Raw genomic sequence first — 14,123 nt, 5'->3', positions numbered from 1 at the left:
TCTGAGGCTGGCCTAGGCATCCAGAGCCCTTTCCAGTGTTAAGGCCATTTATCAGTCCACTCAAGGCTTTTGGTGAGCAGAGAAGCCCAACTTGAATTGGAAGTTTGTTTTTATGTGGTCTTTTTATTTAGGGCAGGGTAGAACAGGGCTCACACTGAACCAGAAACGCTGTAGAGAAAATCTGAGTCTCTAGGCAGGCCCCCAAATCTATTTGCTTTCCTACAGGATCTCTTCTAAGGTTTCTCTTAATCTGAATTGATAATCTCACTGAAGTCTTATCTCAATTCATTTGGAAGTGAATTTTGAGGAGAAGGGAAGAAAAATGGTATAGAATGGTATAGGACCTATTTTTTGTGTTCTGTGCCAGAGTTTTCTTTTCTTAGATACTTGCATATGCCTAAAGAACATACTAATGATCCTACCTTAAAAACCAGGGGCACCTTGTTACTTAACAGGAGATCATATACGAGGACATTCTTAAACATTTCCACCAGGCTAGAGTTTGGTATCTGGTATGGATCATTTACTTCGTTTTCTAAGTCATAACTATCCAAATACCTTCACAGTATTGTAGAAGTGCTATGTACTATGTATGGGTGTTTTGAAAAAGCACAAACTGTGTTTACTCTCATATGACAACAATCAACACAGAAGAACTGTATGACCCCAAAATATGTGGAGATTTCTCCCCACCAGCAAGCAATCAACTCTGCAGTGGACACCAGTTGGGTGTCCTCTAATGTAATTCTGACACTGTCTACCTGGTGATAGTGTCAGATCCCACAGGGTGAGTATCTATCCCCAGGACTGCCTCTTCCTTCAGACACCAGTAGCATGTCCAGGCCTTCAGAAGTTCTGACCAATCAGCTTCAAGTTGCAGGTCCCTCAACTCCCTCTTTGGGTTCGATTAATTTGCTGGAGCAGCTCAGGGAAATGTTTACTTAAGTTTAGCGATTTATTATAAAGGGTATTACAAAGGATACAAATGAAGAGATGCGTAGGGTGAGGTATAGGGGACAGGGTTTGGAGCTTCCATGCCCTCCCTGGGCACATACCACCCTCCAGGAACCTCCACATGTTCTACTTTGAGAACCTAGACCTCTAAGGTTTTTATGGACAACAGCATTGAAATGTAATTAGCCCTGGCTGCAATGGCTCATGCTTCTAATCCTAGCACTTTGGGAGGCCAGGGCAGGAGGATTGCTTGAGGCCAAGAGTTTGAGACCAGCCTGGGCAATATAGCCAGACGCTCTCTCTACAAAAAATAAATTAGCTGGATGTGGTAGCACACGCCTATAATCCCAGCTACTCAGGAGGCTGAGGCAGGAGGATGAGCCCTGGAGTTTAAAGTTGCAGTGAGGTATAATGATGCCACTGCACTAGCCTGGATGACACAGTGAGACCCTGTCTCAAAAAAACAAAATAAAATAAAAATTAGCTTCCAGGTTATGGGGTAGGATCCTGTCTGGAATGAGAGTCTTATGACCTACAATCAGAAAGGCAAAGGCAGGGAAGATAAGAGTCCTGCCTTGCGGCAGGAGAAAGGAGGACAGGAGAAGGTCAAAGAGATTCTATTTCCTGAGGCCTGCTCCTGGGGCCTAACAAACCTAAAGTTATAACAAAAGTCTATAATAAGGGTTATGGGAATTATGAGCCAGGAAACATGGATGAAAACCAACACGTATATTACAGCACTGCAAAGGGGGTAGATTGTTTTTCAACTTCATGAACAGAAACAATGAAAATGACCTAAGATAGCAGCTCTCAAACTTTTAGGTCTCATAATCTCATAATTCTTAAAAATTATTGAGAACCCCAAAGACCTTTTGTTTATATGAGTTGTATCTACCAATATTTACCCTATTAGAGATTAGAACTGAGCTGGGCGTGGTAGCTCATGCCTGTAATCCCAGCACTTTGGGAGGCGAAGGCAGGAGGATCACTTGAGGCCAGGATTTCAAGACCAACCTGAGCAATATAGTGGGACTCTGTCTCTACCAAAAAAGAATAGAAAAATTAGCCTGGTGTGGTGACATGCTCCTGTAGTCCCCTTAGCTACATGGGAAGCTAAGGCAGGAGGATTGTTTGAACCCGAGTTTGAGGTTGCAGTGAGCTATGATGACACCACTGTACTCTAGCCTAGGTAACAGAATGAGACCTTATCTCAAAAAAAAAAAAAAAAAAATTTGGAGAAATTCACTATTTGTTAATTGATTTAAAAACAATAAGATCATTTTATGTTTATATAAATAGTATTTTTTCTGAAAAATTATTCTATTTTCCAAACCAAAACTTAGAAGATAGGTATGGTTTTACATTTTGGTAAATCTCTTTAATAGAAGATAGCTCAGTTCTCATATCAGTTCTCATATCTGCATTCAAGCTATTGTAATACGTTTTGATTGAAGTATATAAAAAAATCTAGCCTAATTGATACAGATATGTAGTTGGAAAAGTGAGGAGTACATTAATGGCCTTTTCAGATAATTGTGAATATTTCATACTACTATAAAACTTGACAAGTCCTAGTTCCTTAAAGGTAGGTTGCAATGTGGAATCTGAAACCATATCAGTGAACATTTTATTCTCCGTTAACTTAAAATCTATTGGTCTGTCTTGCATTTTGACTGGATCTTTAACTCATGCAGTTTTGTAACATCGGTCATTTAGAAAATAACTGGTTCACTGAATTATGCAGCTCTTCCAAATGTTGACACATTTAATTTTGCAGTATTAAAAATATGTTAGTATCACTACCAATTTCATCAAAATCTTTAAGCACTAGGAAGCTGTCAAGCTCATGGTGGCAGATACATGTTTTTCAAAATTCTAATTTTCACTTGAAAGCTTGAATTTTATTATTGGCAAAAAATATTGACAATTGTTTTTCTTGAAGTTCTTTTTTGAGAAAATGTCTGCCAAATAGCCAATTCTGAATAGTTTGTCAGTTATTCTCTCAAGTAAAAATGGTGTTCCATGGACCGAAACTAGTTCAGCTCACAAGTCAGGCAGCTGTCTGTGTAGGTATACAGACCAAGTGCTTTATATTTACTACCAATTTCATTACACAGACTGTTAAAAATTTGTGCACTCAAGGGCAGAGATTTAATAAAATGTATCATTTTTACTGCTTTATCAAGGATAAATGAAACTGACTTTTTAGAAAAAAACTGTAAATGTATAGTGAAGAATATACTACTCCTGCTACAATGTAATGCCACTGCTGTGATTCATGCTAAGATGCCAGCAGTTTTACCTACCATTGCTTTTGCACCATCAGTGCAAATGTCATCCCAGTAAAAAAGGCAAATAATGTCATACGATAAATTTTTTTTGGAGACAGGATCACACTGTGTCACCCAAGCTGGAGTGCAGTGGCGTGATCATGGCTCACTCAGCCTAGAATTCCTGGGCTCACATGATCCTTCTCCCTCGGCCTCTCAAAGTGCTGGGATTACAAGTGTGAGCCACCACGCCTGGCCTCGTAACTATTAGAAAAATAGTTTTGACCCCATGGACCCCCTAAAAACATCTCAGAGTCCTCCAGAGATCCAAAGACCATACTGTGAGAACTTCAGGTCTAAGTAATATTTTATTTCTAACATTTGAGATTGTGTAGTTTCCAGGGAAATTATAAGTAAGTTTTGGTTAGCACTTATTCTTGTTTTGCATTGTACTTAGATTGTATTATCTCCATTTAATCATCTATATAAGATAGACACTGTTATTATGCCCATTTTATAGATCGGAGAAGTTCGGAGAGCTTAAGTAATTTGGCTAAGGAACATATAGATAAAAGCCATGCCCTGAATCCCTATGCCATAATAAGGTTTCAGTGTGTATGTTCTAGGTTGAGTAGAATAGACTATACTATGCTGCAATTCTTATTCCTAGAGTAAAATGGGAAAATCTGACCCACTTTGTTTTGTAGTGGTAAAGTGGTAAAATTCATATAACATGAAATTCATCATTTTTACCATTTTAAAGTATATAATTCAGTGGCATTTAGTGCATTAACATTGTGTAACCATTATCACCGTCTAGTTCTAGAACATTTTTATTACCCCAAAAGGAAATCTTGTACCCATTGAATACAGTTAGGCTCATACCCCCATCTCCCCAGTCCCTGGCAACCACTAATATCTGTCTGTATGGATTTGCCTATTCTGGATATTTCATATAAATGGAATCATACAACATATGGCCTTTTGTGTCTGGTTTTTTTCACTTAGCATGTTTTCAAGGCTCATCCATGTTGTATCATGTGTCAGTACTTCATTCCTTTTTATGGCTGAACAATAGTCCATTGTATGGAGATACCGTTGATCCATTCATCATTTGATGGACATTTGGGTTGTTTCCACCTTTTAGCTATTGTGAATAGAGCTGTTTTTCACTCTTTTGCACCGACTCTCCTTCAAAATATATTAAAGTCATGTTTTTTATTTCTTTGATTAACCATATAATTTTATAGGGCATCCTGGCCACTCAACCTGACCTCTGTTTTATTTGTTTCCATATTCTCTGTGTTGGAATTTATTTAATTTTTCTTGGTTCTATTGTTGGTGCTGTTGTTAGATTGCATAGTTTCCAGGGAAATTATAATTAACTTTTGATTAGCACTTTCTCTTATCTGGCACTGTGCTTAGATCATCGTATTATCTCCATTTAATCTTTGCAAAATCTGTATAAGATAGATAGTATTGTGCAACTATGTAATTTAGACCTCACTGTTGTAAAACTAAGATCTATGCTAGCCTATAGACATGCAGTTAAGATAAAGCTGTATGGAAAATTACATGAGATTATAATATTTCACTAAACAAACTAGGGAATTTCCTAATTTGGGGCTTCAATTCTGTTTTAACGTACATATAGCACCAACTCCACAGTTTTGATTTATTCTATTCTTGGTATCTCTTAGAGGGAAAAAGAGTGGTCACTGGGATAAAAATCATTACCTTGAGTGTTTCCATGGGATATGTTTACCTTTTACTTTTATGGTTAGACCTTCAGCTCTATAGGTCTTCAAGTAAAGAGGATAATAGGTTTGAGATCAGAAGAAAATAAGAGCTGTAGAAAGTCAATGTCTTTTGAAGATGGTACTCAGATATAATTTATCCGCACACTAATGAAGGGATAAGGGCTCAGAAAGTGAATGTATCCTTTATTTTCCCACAAATTCAGTCCTTACATATTTTCTATACTTCCCTGTTGTCAAGATTTTATAAGTTAAAAGGTCCTGTGAAACATCTACTGAATCCACTAGTGTGATCAACCAAGAACATTTTTGAGTAATTCCCATCTTTCTTATTGTTCTAGTTTTTCTTTTCTATTGTTCTTTTTTCTCCATGAGAAGAGCCATGTTGGTGTTATTTCAAAAAGATTTATAAATTCCCCTTTCCACTTATGATGTCTGAGGGACTTATTCACCTCTCATTTAATTTTAAAACTATTTGAATGCCTCCTTTGTTCAAGGTATTTTGCAAGGCTGTGCAAATTGATGCAGAAACAAGTAAGACATGGCCATGTTTTTAAAGACCATTCAATCTTTTATGTTTCTTTATGTGAAAAGAGGCAGCTCAATACAAGGGCTGTGTTGTAATAAAATACATGTTGTAATAAAAATACAAATGCTCAACTCTTTTTTTATGCTTTCATATACAGTATTTTAAATCAAAGATTCCCTTAAAATGATTGAATGTGGAGTGCCTGACCTTGAATAGAATGGAACCTCTGAGATCAGATTTTTCCTCTGGAAACAGAGCTGGGACAGTGGAGGTACATTTACTGATGCATCTTTGGTTTGGTAAAGCATGACTGGTAAGGAATTTGTGTGAGGAACCTTTTACTCATTAGCTGGTAGGGAGATGTTAGGACTGATGCGCTGAACACTGTGGCTATTCCCTTCTCAGAAGAATAATTTTCTTACCTTTTTGTTCTTTTTTTCTGAGAGACAGAATCTTGGTCTGTTGCCCTGGGTAGAGTGCAGTTGTGTCATCGTAGCTCACTGGAACCTCAAACTCCTGGGCTCAAGCGATCCTCCTGCCTCAGCCTCCCAAGTAGCTGGAACTGTTGGCGTGTGCCACGATGCATGGCTAATTTTTCTATTTTTAGTAGAGATGGGATCTTGCTCTTGCTCAGGCTGGTTTCCAACTCCTCAAGCCATCCTCCCACCTCGGCCTCCCAGAGTGCTAGAATACAGGTGTGAACTACTTCACCCGCCCAGTTTTCTCACATTTTACTGAGAACACAGAGTCACCTCAACTTCCTCCTTTTCCCCCCACAATTTATCTATTTTGATCTTTTCATTCTTTTTCTGAGGGATGGCATATGTTTGCTCTGATGAGGCTAATCCCTTTACTCATTCTTGTGACCTCATTTTTTCTTGTCTCCTCAGATACCTGGCACCATTAGTTATTCCACCCTGTGCGGCATTGCCGGTCTCCCTTCCCCTCAGGCTTTCTTTGAATGCCCAGTATGTGAGTGGCAGTAGACCCTAGGGCTTCTGTCTTCAGGGGAGGCAGTTGGTAGTCATTAGAGTACACTGGGGTGAGGCTGTGATGGGGATGCTAGGGCTGCAAAGATGGGAGGGCACCTCTGCCCACGGCTGGGCAAATTTCCTAAAGGAAGGTTTCACAGAGGAGGTTTCTTTGTCGAATGAAGAGTTTGCAGGCTAGAGGAGTAGCATTTTAGGAAAAGAGAATAAATAACAAGTGCAAAGTCAGAGGTACAAAAGAGCATATTTTCTAATAGAAAATATGAGATAGGAAATGAGGCTGCAAAGTAGGCAGGGGCCAGATCTAGAAGCACTGTTAAATGCCATGTAAAGGGAGTTGGATTTTCATTTGGTCATTTGTTTATTCAACAAAAATTATTTTTATTATTATTTTTTTTTTGAGACAGAGTCTCACTTTGTTGCCCAGGCTAGAGTGAGTGCCGTGGCGTCAGCCTAGCTCACAGCAACCTCAAACTCCTGGGCTCAAGCGATCCTCCTGCCTCAGCCTCCCGAGTAGCTGGGACTACAGGCATGCGCCACTATGCCCGGCTAATTTTTCTATATATATATTTTTAGTTGTCCATATAATTTTTTTCTATTTTTAGTAGAGACGGGGTCTCGCTCTTGCTCAGGCTGGTCTCGAACTCCTGACCTTGAGCGATCCACCCGCCTCGGCCTCCCAGAGTGCTAGGATTACAGGCGTGAGCCACCGTGCCCGGCCAACAAAAATTATTGAAAGCCCACTAATGCCAGGCACTGTGCTAGGCTCTGAATATAGAGTATGTGAAGCCAGGCACAGTCATTGCTCCAGTGTAGTTTACAGACTAACAGGGAATACAGACATTAACAAACAGCATATAAAATATAATTGCAAAGGGGGATAAAGATTGAGCAGGGGAGGCTGGGCACGGTGGCTCACGCCTGTAATCCTAGCACTCTGGGAGGCCGAGGTGGGCGGATCGTTTGAGCTCAGGAGTTCGAGACCAGCCTGAGCAAGAGCGAGACCCCATCTCTACTAAAAATAGAAAGAAATTATATGGACAGCTAAAAATATATATAGAAAAAATTAGCCAGGCATGGTGGTGCATGCCTGTAGTCCCAGCTACTCGGGAGGCTGAGACAGGAGGATCCCTTGAGCTCAGGAGTTTGAGGTTGCTGTGAGCTAGGCTGACGCCACGGCACTCACTCTAGCCTGAGCAACAGAGTGAGACTCTGTCTCAAAAAAAAAAAAAAAAAGATTGAGCAGGGGAAAACGATGCTCTATAACAAAGGGAGAATATTATGGCAGTTTAGATTGGGGGAGAGCAAGGTCAAGGAAAGCCTCTCTAAAGAATTGATATTGAACTGAGATCTATAGGAGTGGAAATTTGCAGGCTAAGAGTGGTGGGAAGGCTCTTTCCACCTTTTATTCTAGGCAAAAGGAAAAGCAGAGCAAAATCCCCAAGGCAAGAAAAAGCCTAGCAAATTCCAGGTATGAATGGGGCATGAGGAAGAGAAGTAATGATGCATATGGCTATACAAAGAAATTAGAGGAGCTTGGATTGAGGCAGAAGCAATAGATAAGAGGAAAAAGATTAAATAAAAACAGAATAAATAAAAAGAAATGCATACTTAAATAAATTATAATGGAACTGCAGATCACTAAAGACAAATATCTTAAAAGAAGCCATCTACAAAGGATTGACAATTATAATGATAGCAGACTTCTCAATAGCAGCAGCAAAAGCCAAAAGACAGCAGAATTATATTTTCTAAATGCTGAAAGAAAACTGGCAACCTGGAATTGTATACTTAGAAAAAAATCCTTAAAGAACAAAGGTGAAATAAAGACTTTTATATTAATAGATGAACAAAAACAGAGAATTTATCACGGTGGGATAGCCACAGTAAAGGAACTTCTAAAGGATATATTTCAGGAAAAGGAAAATGAATCAAGAAAGTCTGAGATGTAAGAAGGATAGTATGAGATGCAGAAAGCAATAAATAAAATGGTCTGTATAAAACAATTACATTTAGGGAGTGTTTGAAAAAAATGATAGAACTAAAATATCTGTTAACAGCATGTAAGTCAGGACTAACTAAGGGTAATTCTAGAGTTGAAGCATTTTAGGGTTTTGTTTTTTTTTAATTTCAGGGGAGGGATGTTAAGATGTTAATTAACTTTAGACTTTGCTAAACTAAATGTGCATAGTAAAATTTTAAAAGTAATTCTAAGAATAGTGTATAAATTCCAAACAAGCAGAAAGAAAAAATTTAAAAAGGGACAAATATGCATTCAATCCAGAAAAGGGACTGAAGCATAGAAAAAAATGGAATGAGTAGAAATTAAAAAGTAAAATGATGGGAAGAAGTCCAGACATATAATAATTATAATATATGTTAATGGAATAAACTCAACAGTTAAGAAAGATACTAGATTAGACATATATAAAATTCAGTAATATACTTTTCATAAGAGATATATCTACATAAGGTGGAAATAATATAAAAGAAAAAATGTACTAGGTAAATACTAAAAGAAAGTTGGCATAACAGAATTAATATCAAACATGATAAGCTTAAAGAAAACATACATTATTAGCAATGGAGAATGCTATTATGTATGATAAAAGATTCAGTTTACTAGAAAGATATAACAGTTCTTAACTTGTATGAACCTAATTGAACACCCTCAAAGATTAAGCAAAATTTGTATAATTAATTTTTTATTAGGGAGAAATTGAGAAATCCATCTTCATAGGAGGAGATTGCAACAAATCTCTCAATTATTGGTAGGTCAAGCAGATTCAAAGTTAGTAAAGATACAAAATATTTTAACAGTTAGCAAGCTTCTTCATCTTGTAGTCCTCTCCGGAATTATATACCAAGCATTTAGAAAATTCATATTCTTTTCAGACTAATGGAACAGTTGAAAAAAATTATTACATACTAGATCATAAAGTAAGGCTTAATAAATTTCAATGAGTTGGTATCTTACAGATCACATTTTTTTTTTTTTTAAGACACAGTCTTGTTCTGTTACCCTGGCAAGAGTGCAGTGGTGTCATCATAGATCACTGCAACTTCAAACTCCTGGGCTCAAGTGATCCTCTTTCTGCCTCATCCTCCCAAGTAGCTGGGACTATAGGCGCACGCTGCCACAACTCCTGGCTAATATTTCTTTTTTATTTTTTTTATAGAGATGGGGTCTTGCTCTTGTTGAGGCTGGTCTTGAACTCCTGACCTCAAGCAATCCTCCCACCTTGGCCTCCCAGAGTGCTAGGATAACAGGCATGAGCCACCACACCTGGCCCAGATCACATTTTTTGACCAGAGATAAAATAAGCTTGCCTACAATTACCAAGTTTTTAGAAATAATAAGAGAGTTTACAGTGGGGTGGTGCACACCTATTGTCCTGGCTACTCAGGAGGCTCAAGTGGGAGGATCACTTGAGCCCAGGAGTTTGGGGATAGTCTGGGCAAGACTGTCTCTTAAAAAAAAAAAAAAAAGGAGGGGGGTGGTTTTAGTAAGGTGATTGGATGTAAAATCAGTATAATAAAATCAATTGCTTTTCTGTACACCAGCAACAAACAGAGAACATCATTTCAAAGAAAACACCATCCATTTACAGTAACAAGAATTCTGAGGTAATTAGGAATAAATACAACAAAGCATATGCAAGACCTTGCAAAAAATTATAAATTATAAATAAATTAGGAGACTGCCTGTGTTCAATGATAGATTCAGTTCTTCATAGTTCTGGATATATTGTTTGCAATTATATATTTCATGTGTAATTGAAATAAACAGGACAGGGAGGCATTTAAAAGCCATTACTATAGTCCAGTTAAGAAGCAAAGAAGGCCTGAACAAAAGCAATAGCAACTGATACATGGATGCAAGAATAGTAAAATCTGCTAGATTTGGCAATTTTCTGAAAGTGGGGAGTTAGGAGTAAGATAAATATGATCCATCATGACTAAGCTCATTCATCTCAGGAATGCAAAGATGGATTAGGACCAGGAAATCTAATAATATCCTACTTAATAGGTCAAATTAAAAAATAGAATCTAAATACACGCCTAAAAGATTTTTGATGAAATTCAACATACTTTTTTTATTAGAAGAATTCAGAAAATAGAAAGATATTTCCTAAAAATACAAAACAAAACAAAAGAGAAAGTTATTGCCTAATAAATCTGTTTTAAATCAACAGTCATATTGAATGGTAATACACTAGATTTATTCCTATTAAATCAGAAAAAAAACAAGGTTGCCTATAATTATCATTAATATTATTTTTTTATCATTAATATTAAATACATTATTCTGAAAGTTCTGACATTACCTAAGTTATAAAACAGAGACAATGGAAAAGAAGACAAAATTGTCATTATTTGAAGATAACATAGCAGTCTACTAAAAAAGACTTTTAAAAGCTTTAAAATTGATAAGAGATCAGTAAAAGTATTAACAAGTGGCTGGACAAAGATAAGTATCCAAAAAATGAATAGTTTAGTGTTTACAAAGTACCAGGCACTGTATTGGAGACCATAAGGGTTATAAAAAAATGGGTAAGATGGCCCTTAAGGAGCTTAAATCTATTTAAGAATTAATCTAGTCATAGAAAAACAAATTTTAAAGTAGAAGAAAACTAAGTAGATATTTGATAAGTGACATGAGAAGATCACTGCTGATAGAACTATAAATTAGTACAAGCTTTCCAGAAAGCAGGTTGGCCCTTTTCTAATGATTTTTTACTTCTTAGACTTGGCTGATTCTCTTTGTAGGAATTTATCCAGCAGACTTAATCAGTAATGTGAACAAACATTTATATATGAAGATATCTATTACAATATTATGTATAACAGTATATACTAGCAACAGTCTAAGTAGTCATCAAAGTTTGATTGGTGGGAAATGAACAACAGAACATCTGTACACAAGTGAATACTATGAATTGACTAAAGTCTCTGTCTTGGGAAAATGTTGACTATAGAGTATTACGTGATAAAAGGAGATTACAAAACAATTTGTAAATATACACTTACTTTTCCCTCTCAAAAGTAGGAAGAAAGAGCAAGAGAAAAAGTCAGTCTGGATACATAAAAATCTTACCAGTAGTTATTTCTGGATAGTAAGTAATTTTTTTTTCTTTTAGCTTATCTGATTTTTTTTTAAAAACAATGTTGGTATAACAGGCAGTGTTATATTTGTTCAGGTATTACTTAGTATCTTGGTCAGGTCAGGATCAGGAGTGATTAGTGTGTGTTTGTAAGATTATAGTTTGATCCAGCTCTGTTTGACTGTAAAGCCTGCTGTTCATGATAGGGCAGAAAAAGGACATTAAGAATAAGTGAATATATTAATAATTTACTCTTGAGAAGTTTGGTGAAGAGAGAGGTATGTTTGCATTAGAGTTAAATTCCAGCTGTGCATCCCAGCATCACTATACGTAGTTTGCCATCTTCCTTTCACAGCCAAGCTTCTTTTTTTAACATTGTTTTCTCCTATAAAAATAAAAACTTACAGATGGGTAAAGTGAAAATTAAATGCTTCTTTTTCCCCCTGCTCTGACTCTACCAATTTCCCTCCCCAGAACAAATACTGCTGAGAGTCATTGTCTATGCTTATAACTTTACATAAATGGGATCACTTTACACATATTTTTCTGCAGTTCATTTTTCTCATGAAATATAAATTTTACATTACTTTTATGTCAGTGTGTATATAGATGTTATAAAATACTACTACGTTAGTCATTCTAAGCTATAGCCTATGTACCAGGGGACTTCTTTGTTTAAAAATCTTCCGTCGGCCAGGTGTGGTGGCTCACACCTATAATCCTAGCATTTGGGGGGCTAGGTGGGAGGATCACTTGAGGCTAGGAGTTCAAGACCAGCCTGAGAAACATAGTGAGACCCCATCTCTACAAAAAATTTTTAAAAATCTTCCATCATTTTACATCATCTTTTGAATTAATTAATAATCCACAGTCTCGCATTCAAGATCTCCAGTAGGACACTGATTTAGGATTTCAACTTTATCTCCCACTATCTTGTACCTAGTCCGGGCCCCAGCCTGCTTCACTACTTGTCGATGATCCTTCATGTATTTGTTTAGTCTTGTGACTAAAATTCTCCTCATATTATTCCTCTTTCTGTCAAAATGCTGTCTGTCTCTCCTCTTGCCATCCTTTCTTCTTCTGTTTCTCAAGTAGATTATAAGATTCTTAGGGGCATGGAGTACGTGTTATTCAGCTTCATATATTCAGTGCCTTTCATAATGCGTGGTTCATAGTTGATGTTCAGTGAATGTTTGTTATTTATTTAAGTCATTTATTCATTCAGCTGATATACAAAGATGCGTTGAGTGCAGTTAGCTTCTTGTTCCAAGCCCATTCTCCTTGTAGCCTATTCTGATCCTAACCCAGCTAAAATATCTTCTGCCTTTTTTTTTTTTTTTTTTGTGATGGGCTCAAGCAATCCTACTGCCTCAGCCCCCCGAGTAGCTGGCACGACAGGCATGTGCCACCACACCCAGCTAATTTTTCTGTTTTTTGTAGAGATGGGTCTCACTCTTGCTCAAGCTGATCTCCAACTCCTGGCCCCAAGAAATCCTTCTGCCTCGGCCTCCCAAATTGCTAGGATTATAGGCGTGAGCTACCGTACCCAGTCAATCTCTTCCACTTTTAAATTACCAAAAGCACCTTATATTTCTTATGTTATTACCAAAGTCTACTTTATAGTCTCATATAAAAATGAAAACAAAAATTTTGTCATCTTAATAAGATTGTAGATCCGTTAATAACAAGGACTGTCTTTGCTTAGGTTTTTATTCTTGTAGTTATTAGCATACCTGTATACCGTGAGCACTCAGGAGGTATTAATTGGATAGAACTGAATTAAACTGGGGGGAAAAGCCCAAACAAAAGCCTGCAATTTGCAGTTTCTAGGGAGTCAGTGATTATTCTGCAGTATAAACTCCTTATCTGTAAAGATGGCTTTGGAATGCTTGAGCTTTGTAGCACTTGCAGGCCTTTAAACTAAGAGCTTAGATTTAGTGCATTAATAACTGACTTCTCTTTTCAAACCCAAAGCATTATCTAAATGAGAGCTGCTTTAGGAATAAGTCATTCTTTTTTTTTCATAGCAACCCATGTTATTTTTAATGTACTTATGAGAAAGCAGAGGCATAGAGAAGTTTTGTGACTCACTCATAAACAGAAAAGGATCAATGAAATAAGAATTGAAAGAATATGCTGTTGCAAATATAGTGACATTATTCTCAATTATTCTCCATGACAGTAACCTGAAATTTAGTGATTACGTCTAAGTACCCTTAAGTTTTCTTCATAGAATTCCAAAATATTTGCCATCTATGAATTCATTCATGTGTACATGCAACAACTATTTATTGCACACTGATTGTGTGTTGATTAGGCATTAATTTAGGTGCAGAGTTAAAGCTGTGAGTAAGACAAAGAGCCAGCCTTCATGGAGCACAAATGGGATCACATTGCACATATTTTTCTGCAGTTCACTCTTCTCATGAAATATAACTTAGACAATACTTTTATGTCAGTGTGTATAGATATTATGGAATACTGATACCAGAGCAGAACTGGCTGCCAGGAGATGTGGA

At 37.0% G+C, this 14,123-nt stretch overlaps 1 protein-coding gene across 1 annotated transcript in view; it reads left to right on the top strand.

Moving 5' to 3' along the window:
• The window catches only part of ASCC1 (activating signal cointegrator 1 complex subunit 1), a 93,472-nt gene that overhangs the window by 44,201 nt on the left and 35,148 nt on the right, over positions 1 to 14,123 (top strand). The gene's annotated exons all lie outside the window — the stretch shown is intronic.

This window comes from Eulemur rufifrons, chromosome 28, assembly GCF_041146395.1.
Source record: "Eulemur rufifrons isolate Redbay chromosome 28, OSU_ERuf_1, whole genome shotgun sequence".
Lineage (NCBI taxonomy): Eukaryota > Metazoa > Chordata > Mammalia > Primates > Lemuridae > Eulemur > Eulemur rufifrons.
This window is presented reverse-complemented; position numbering and strand designations above follow the sequence as displayed.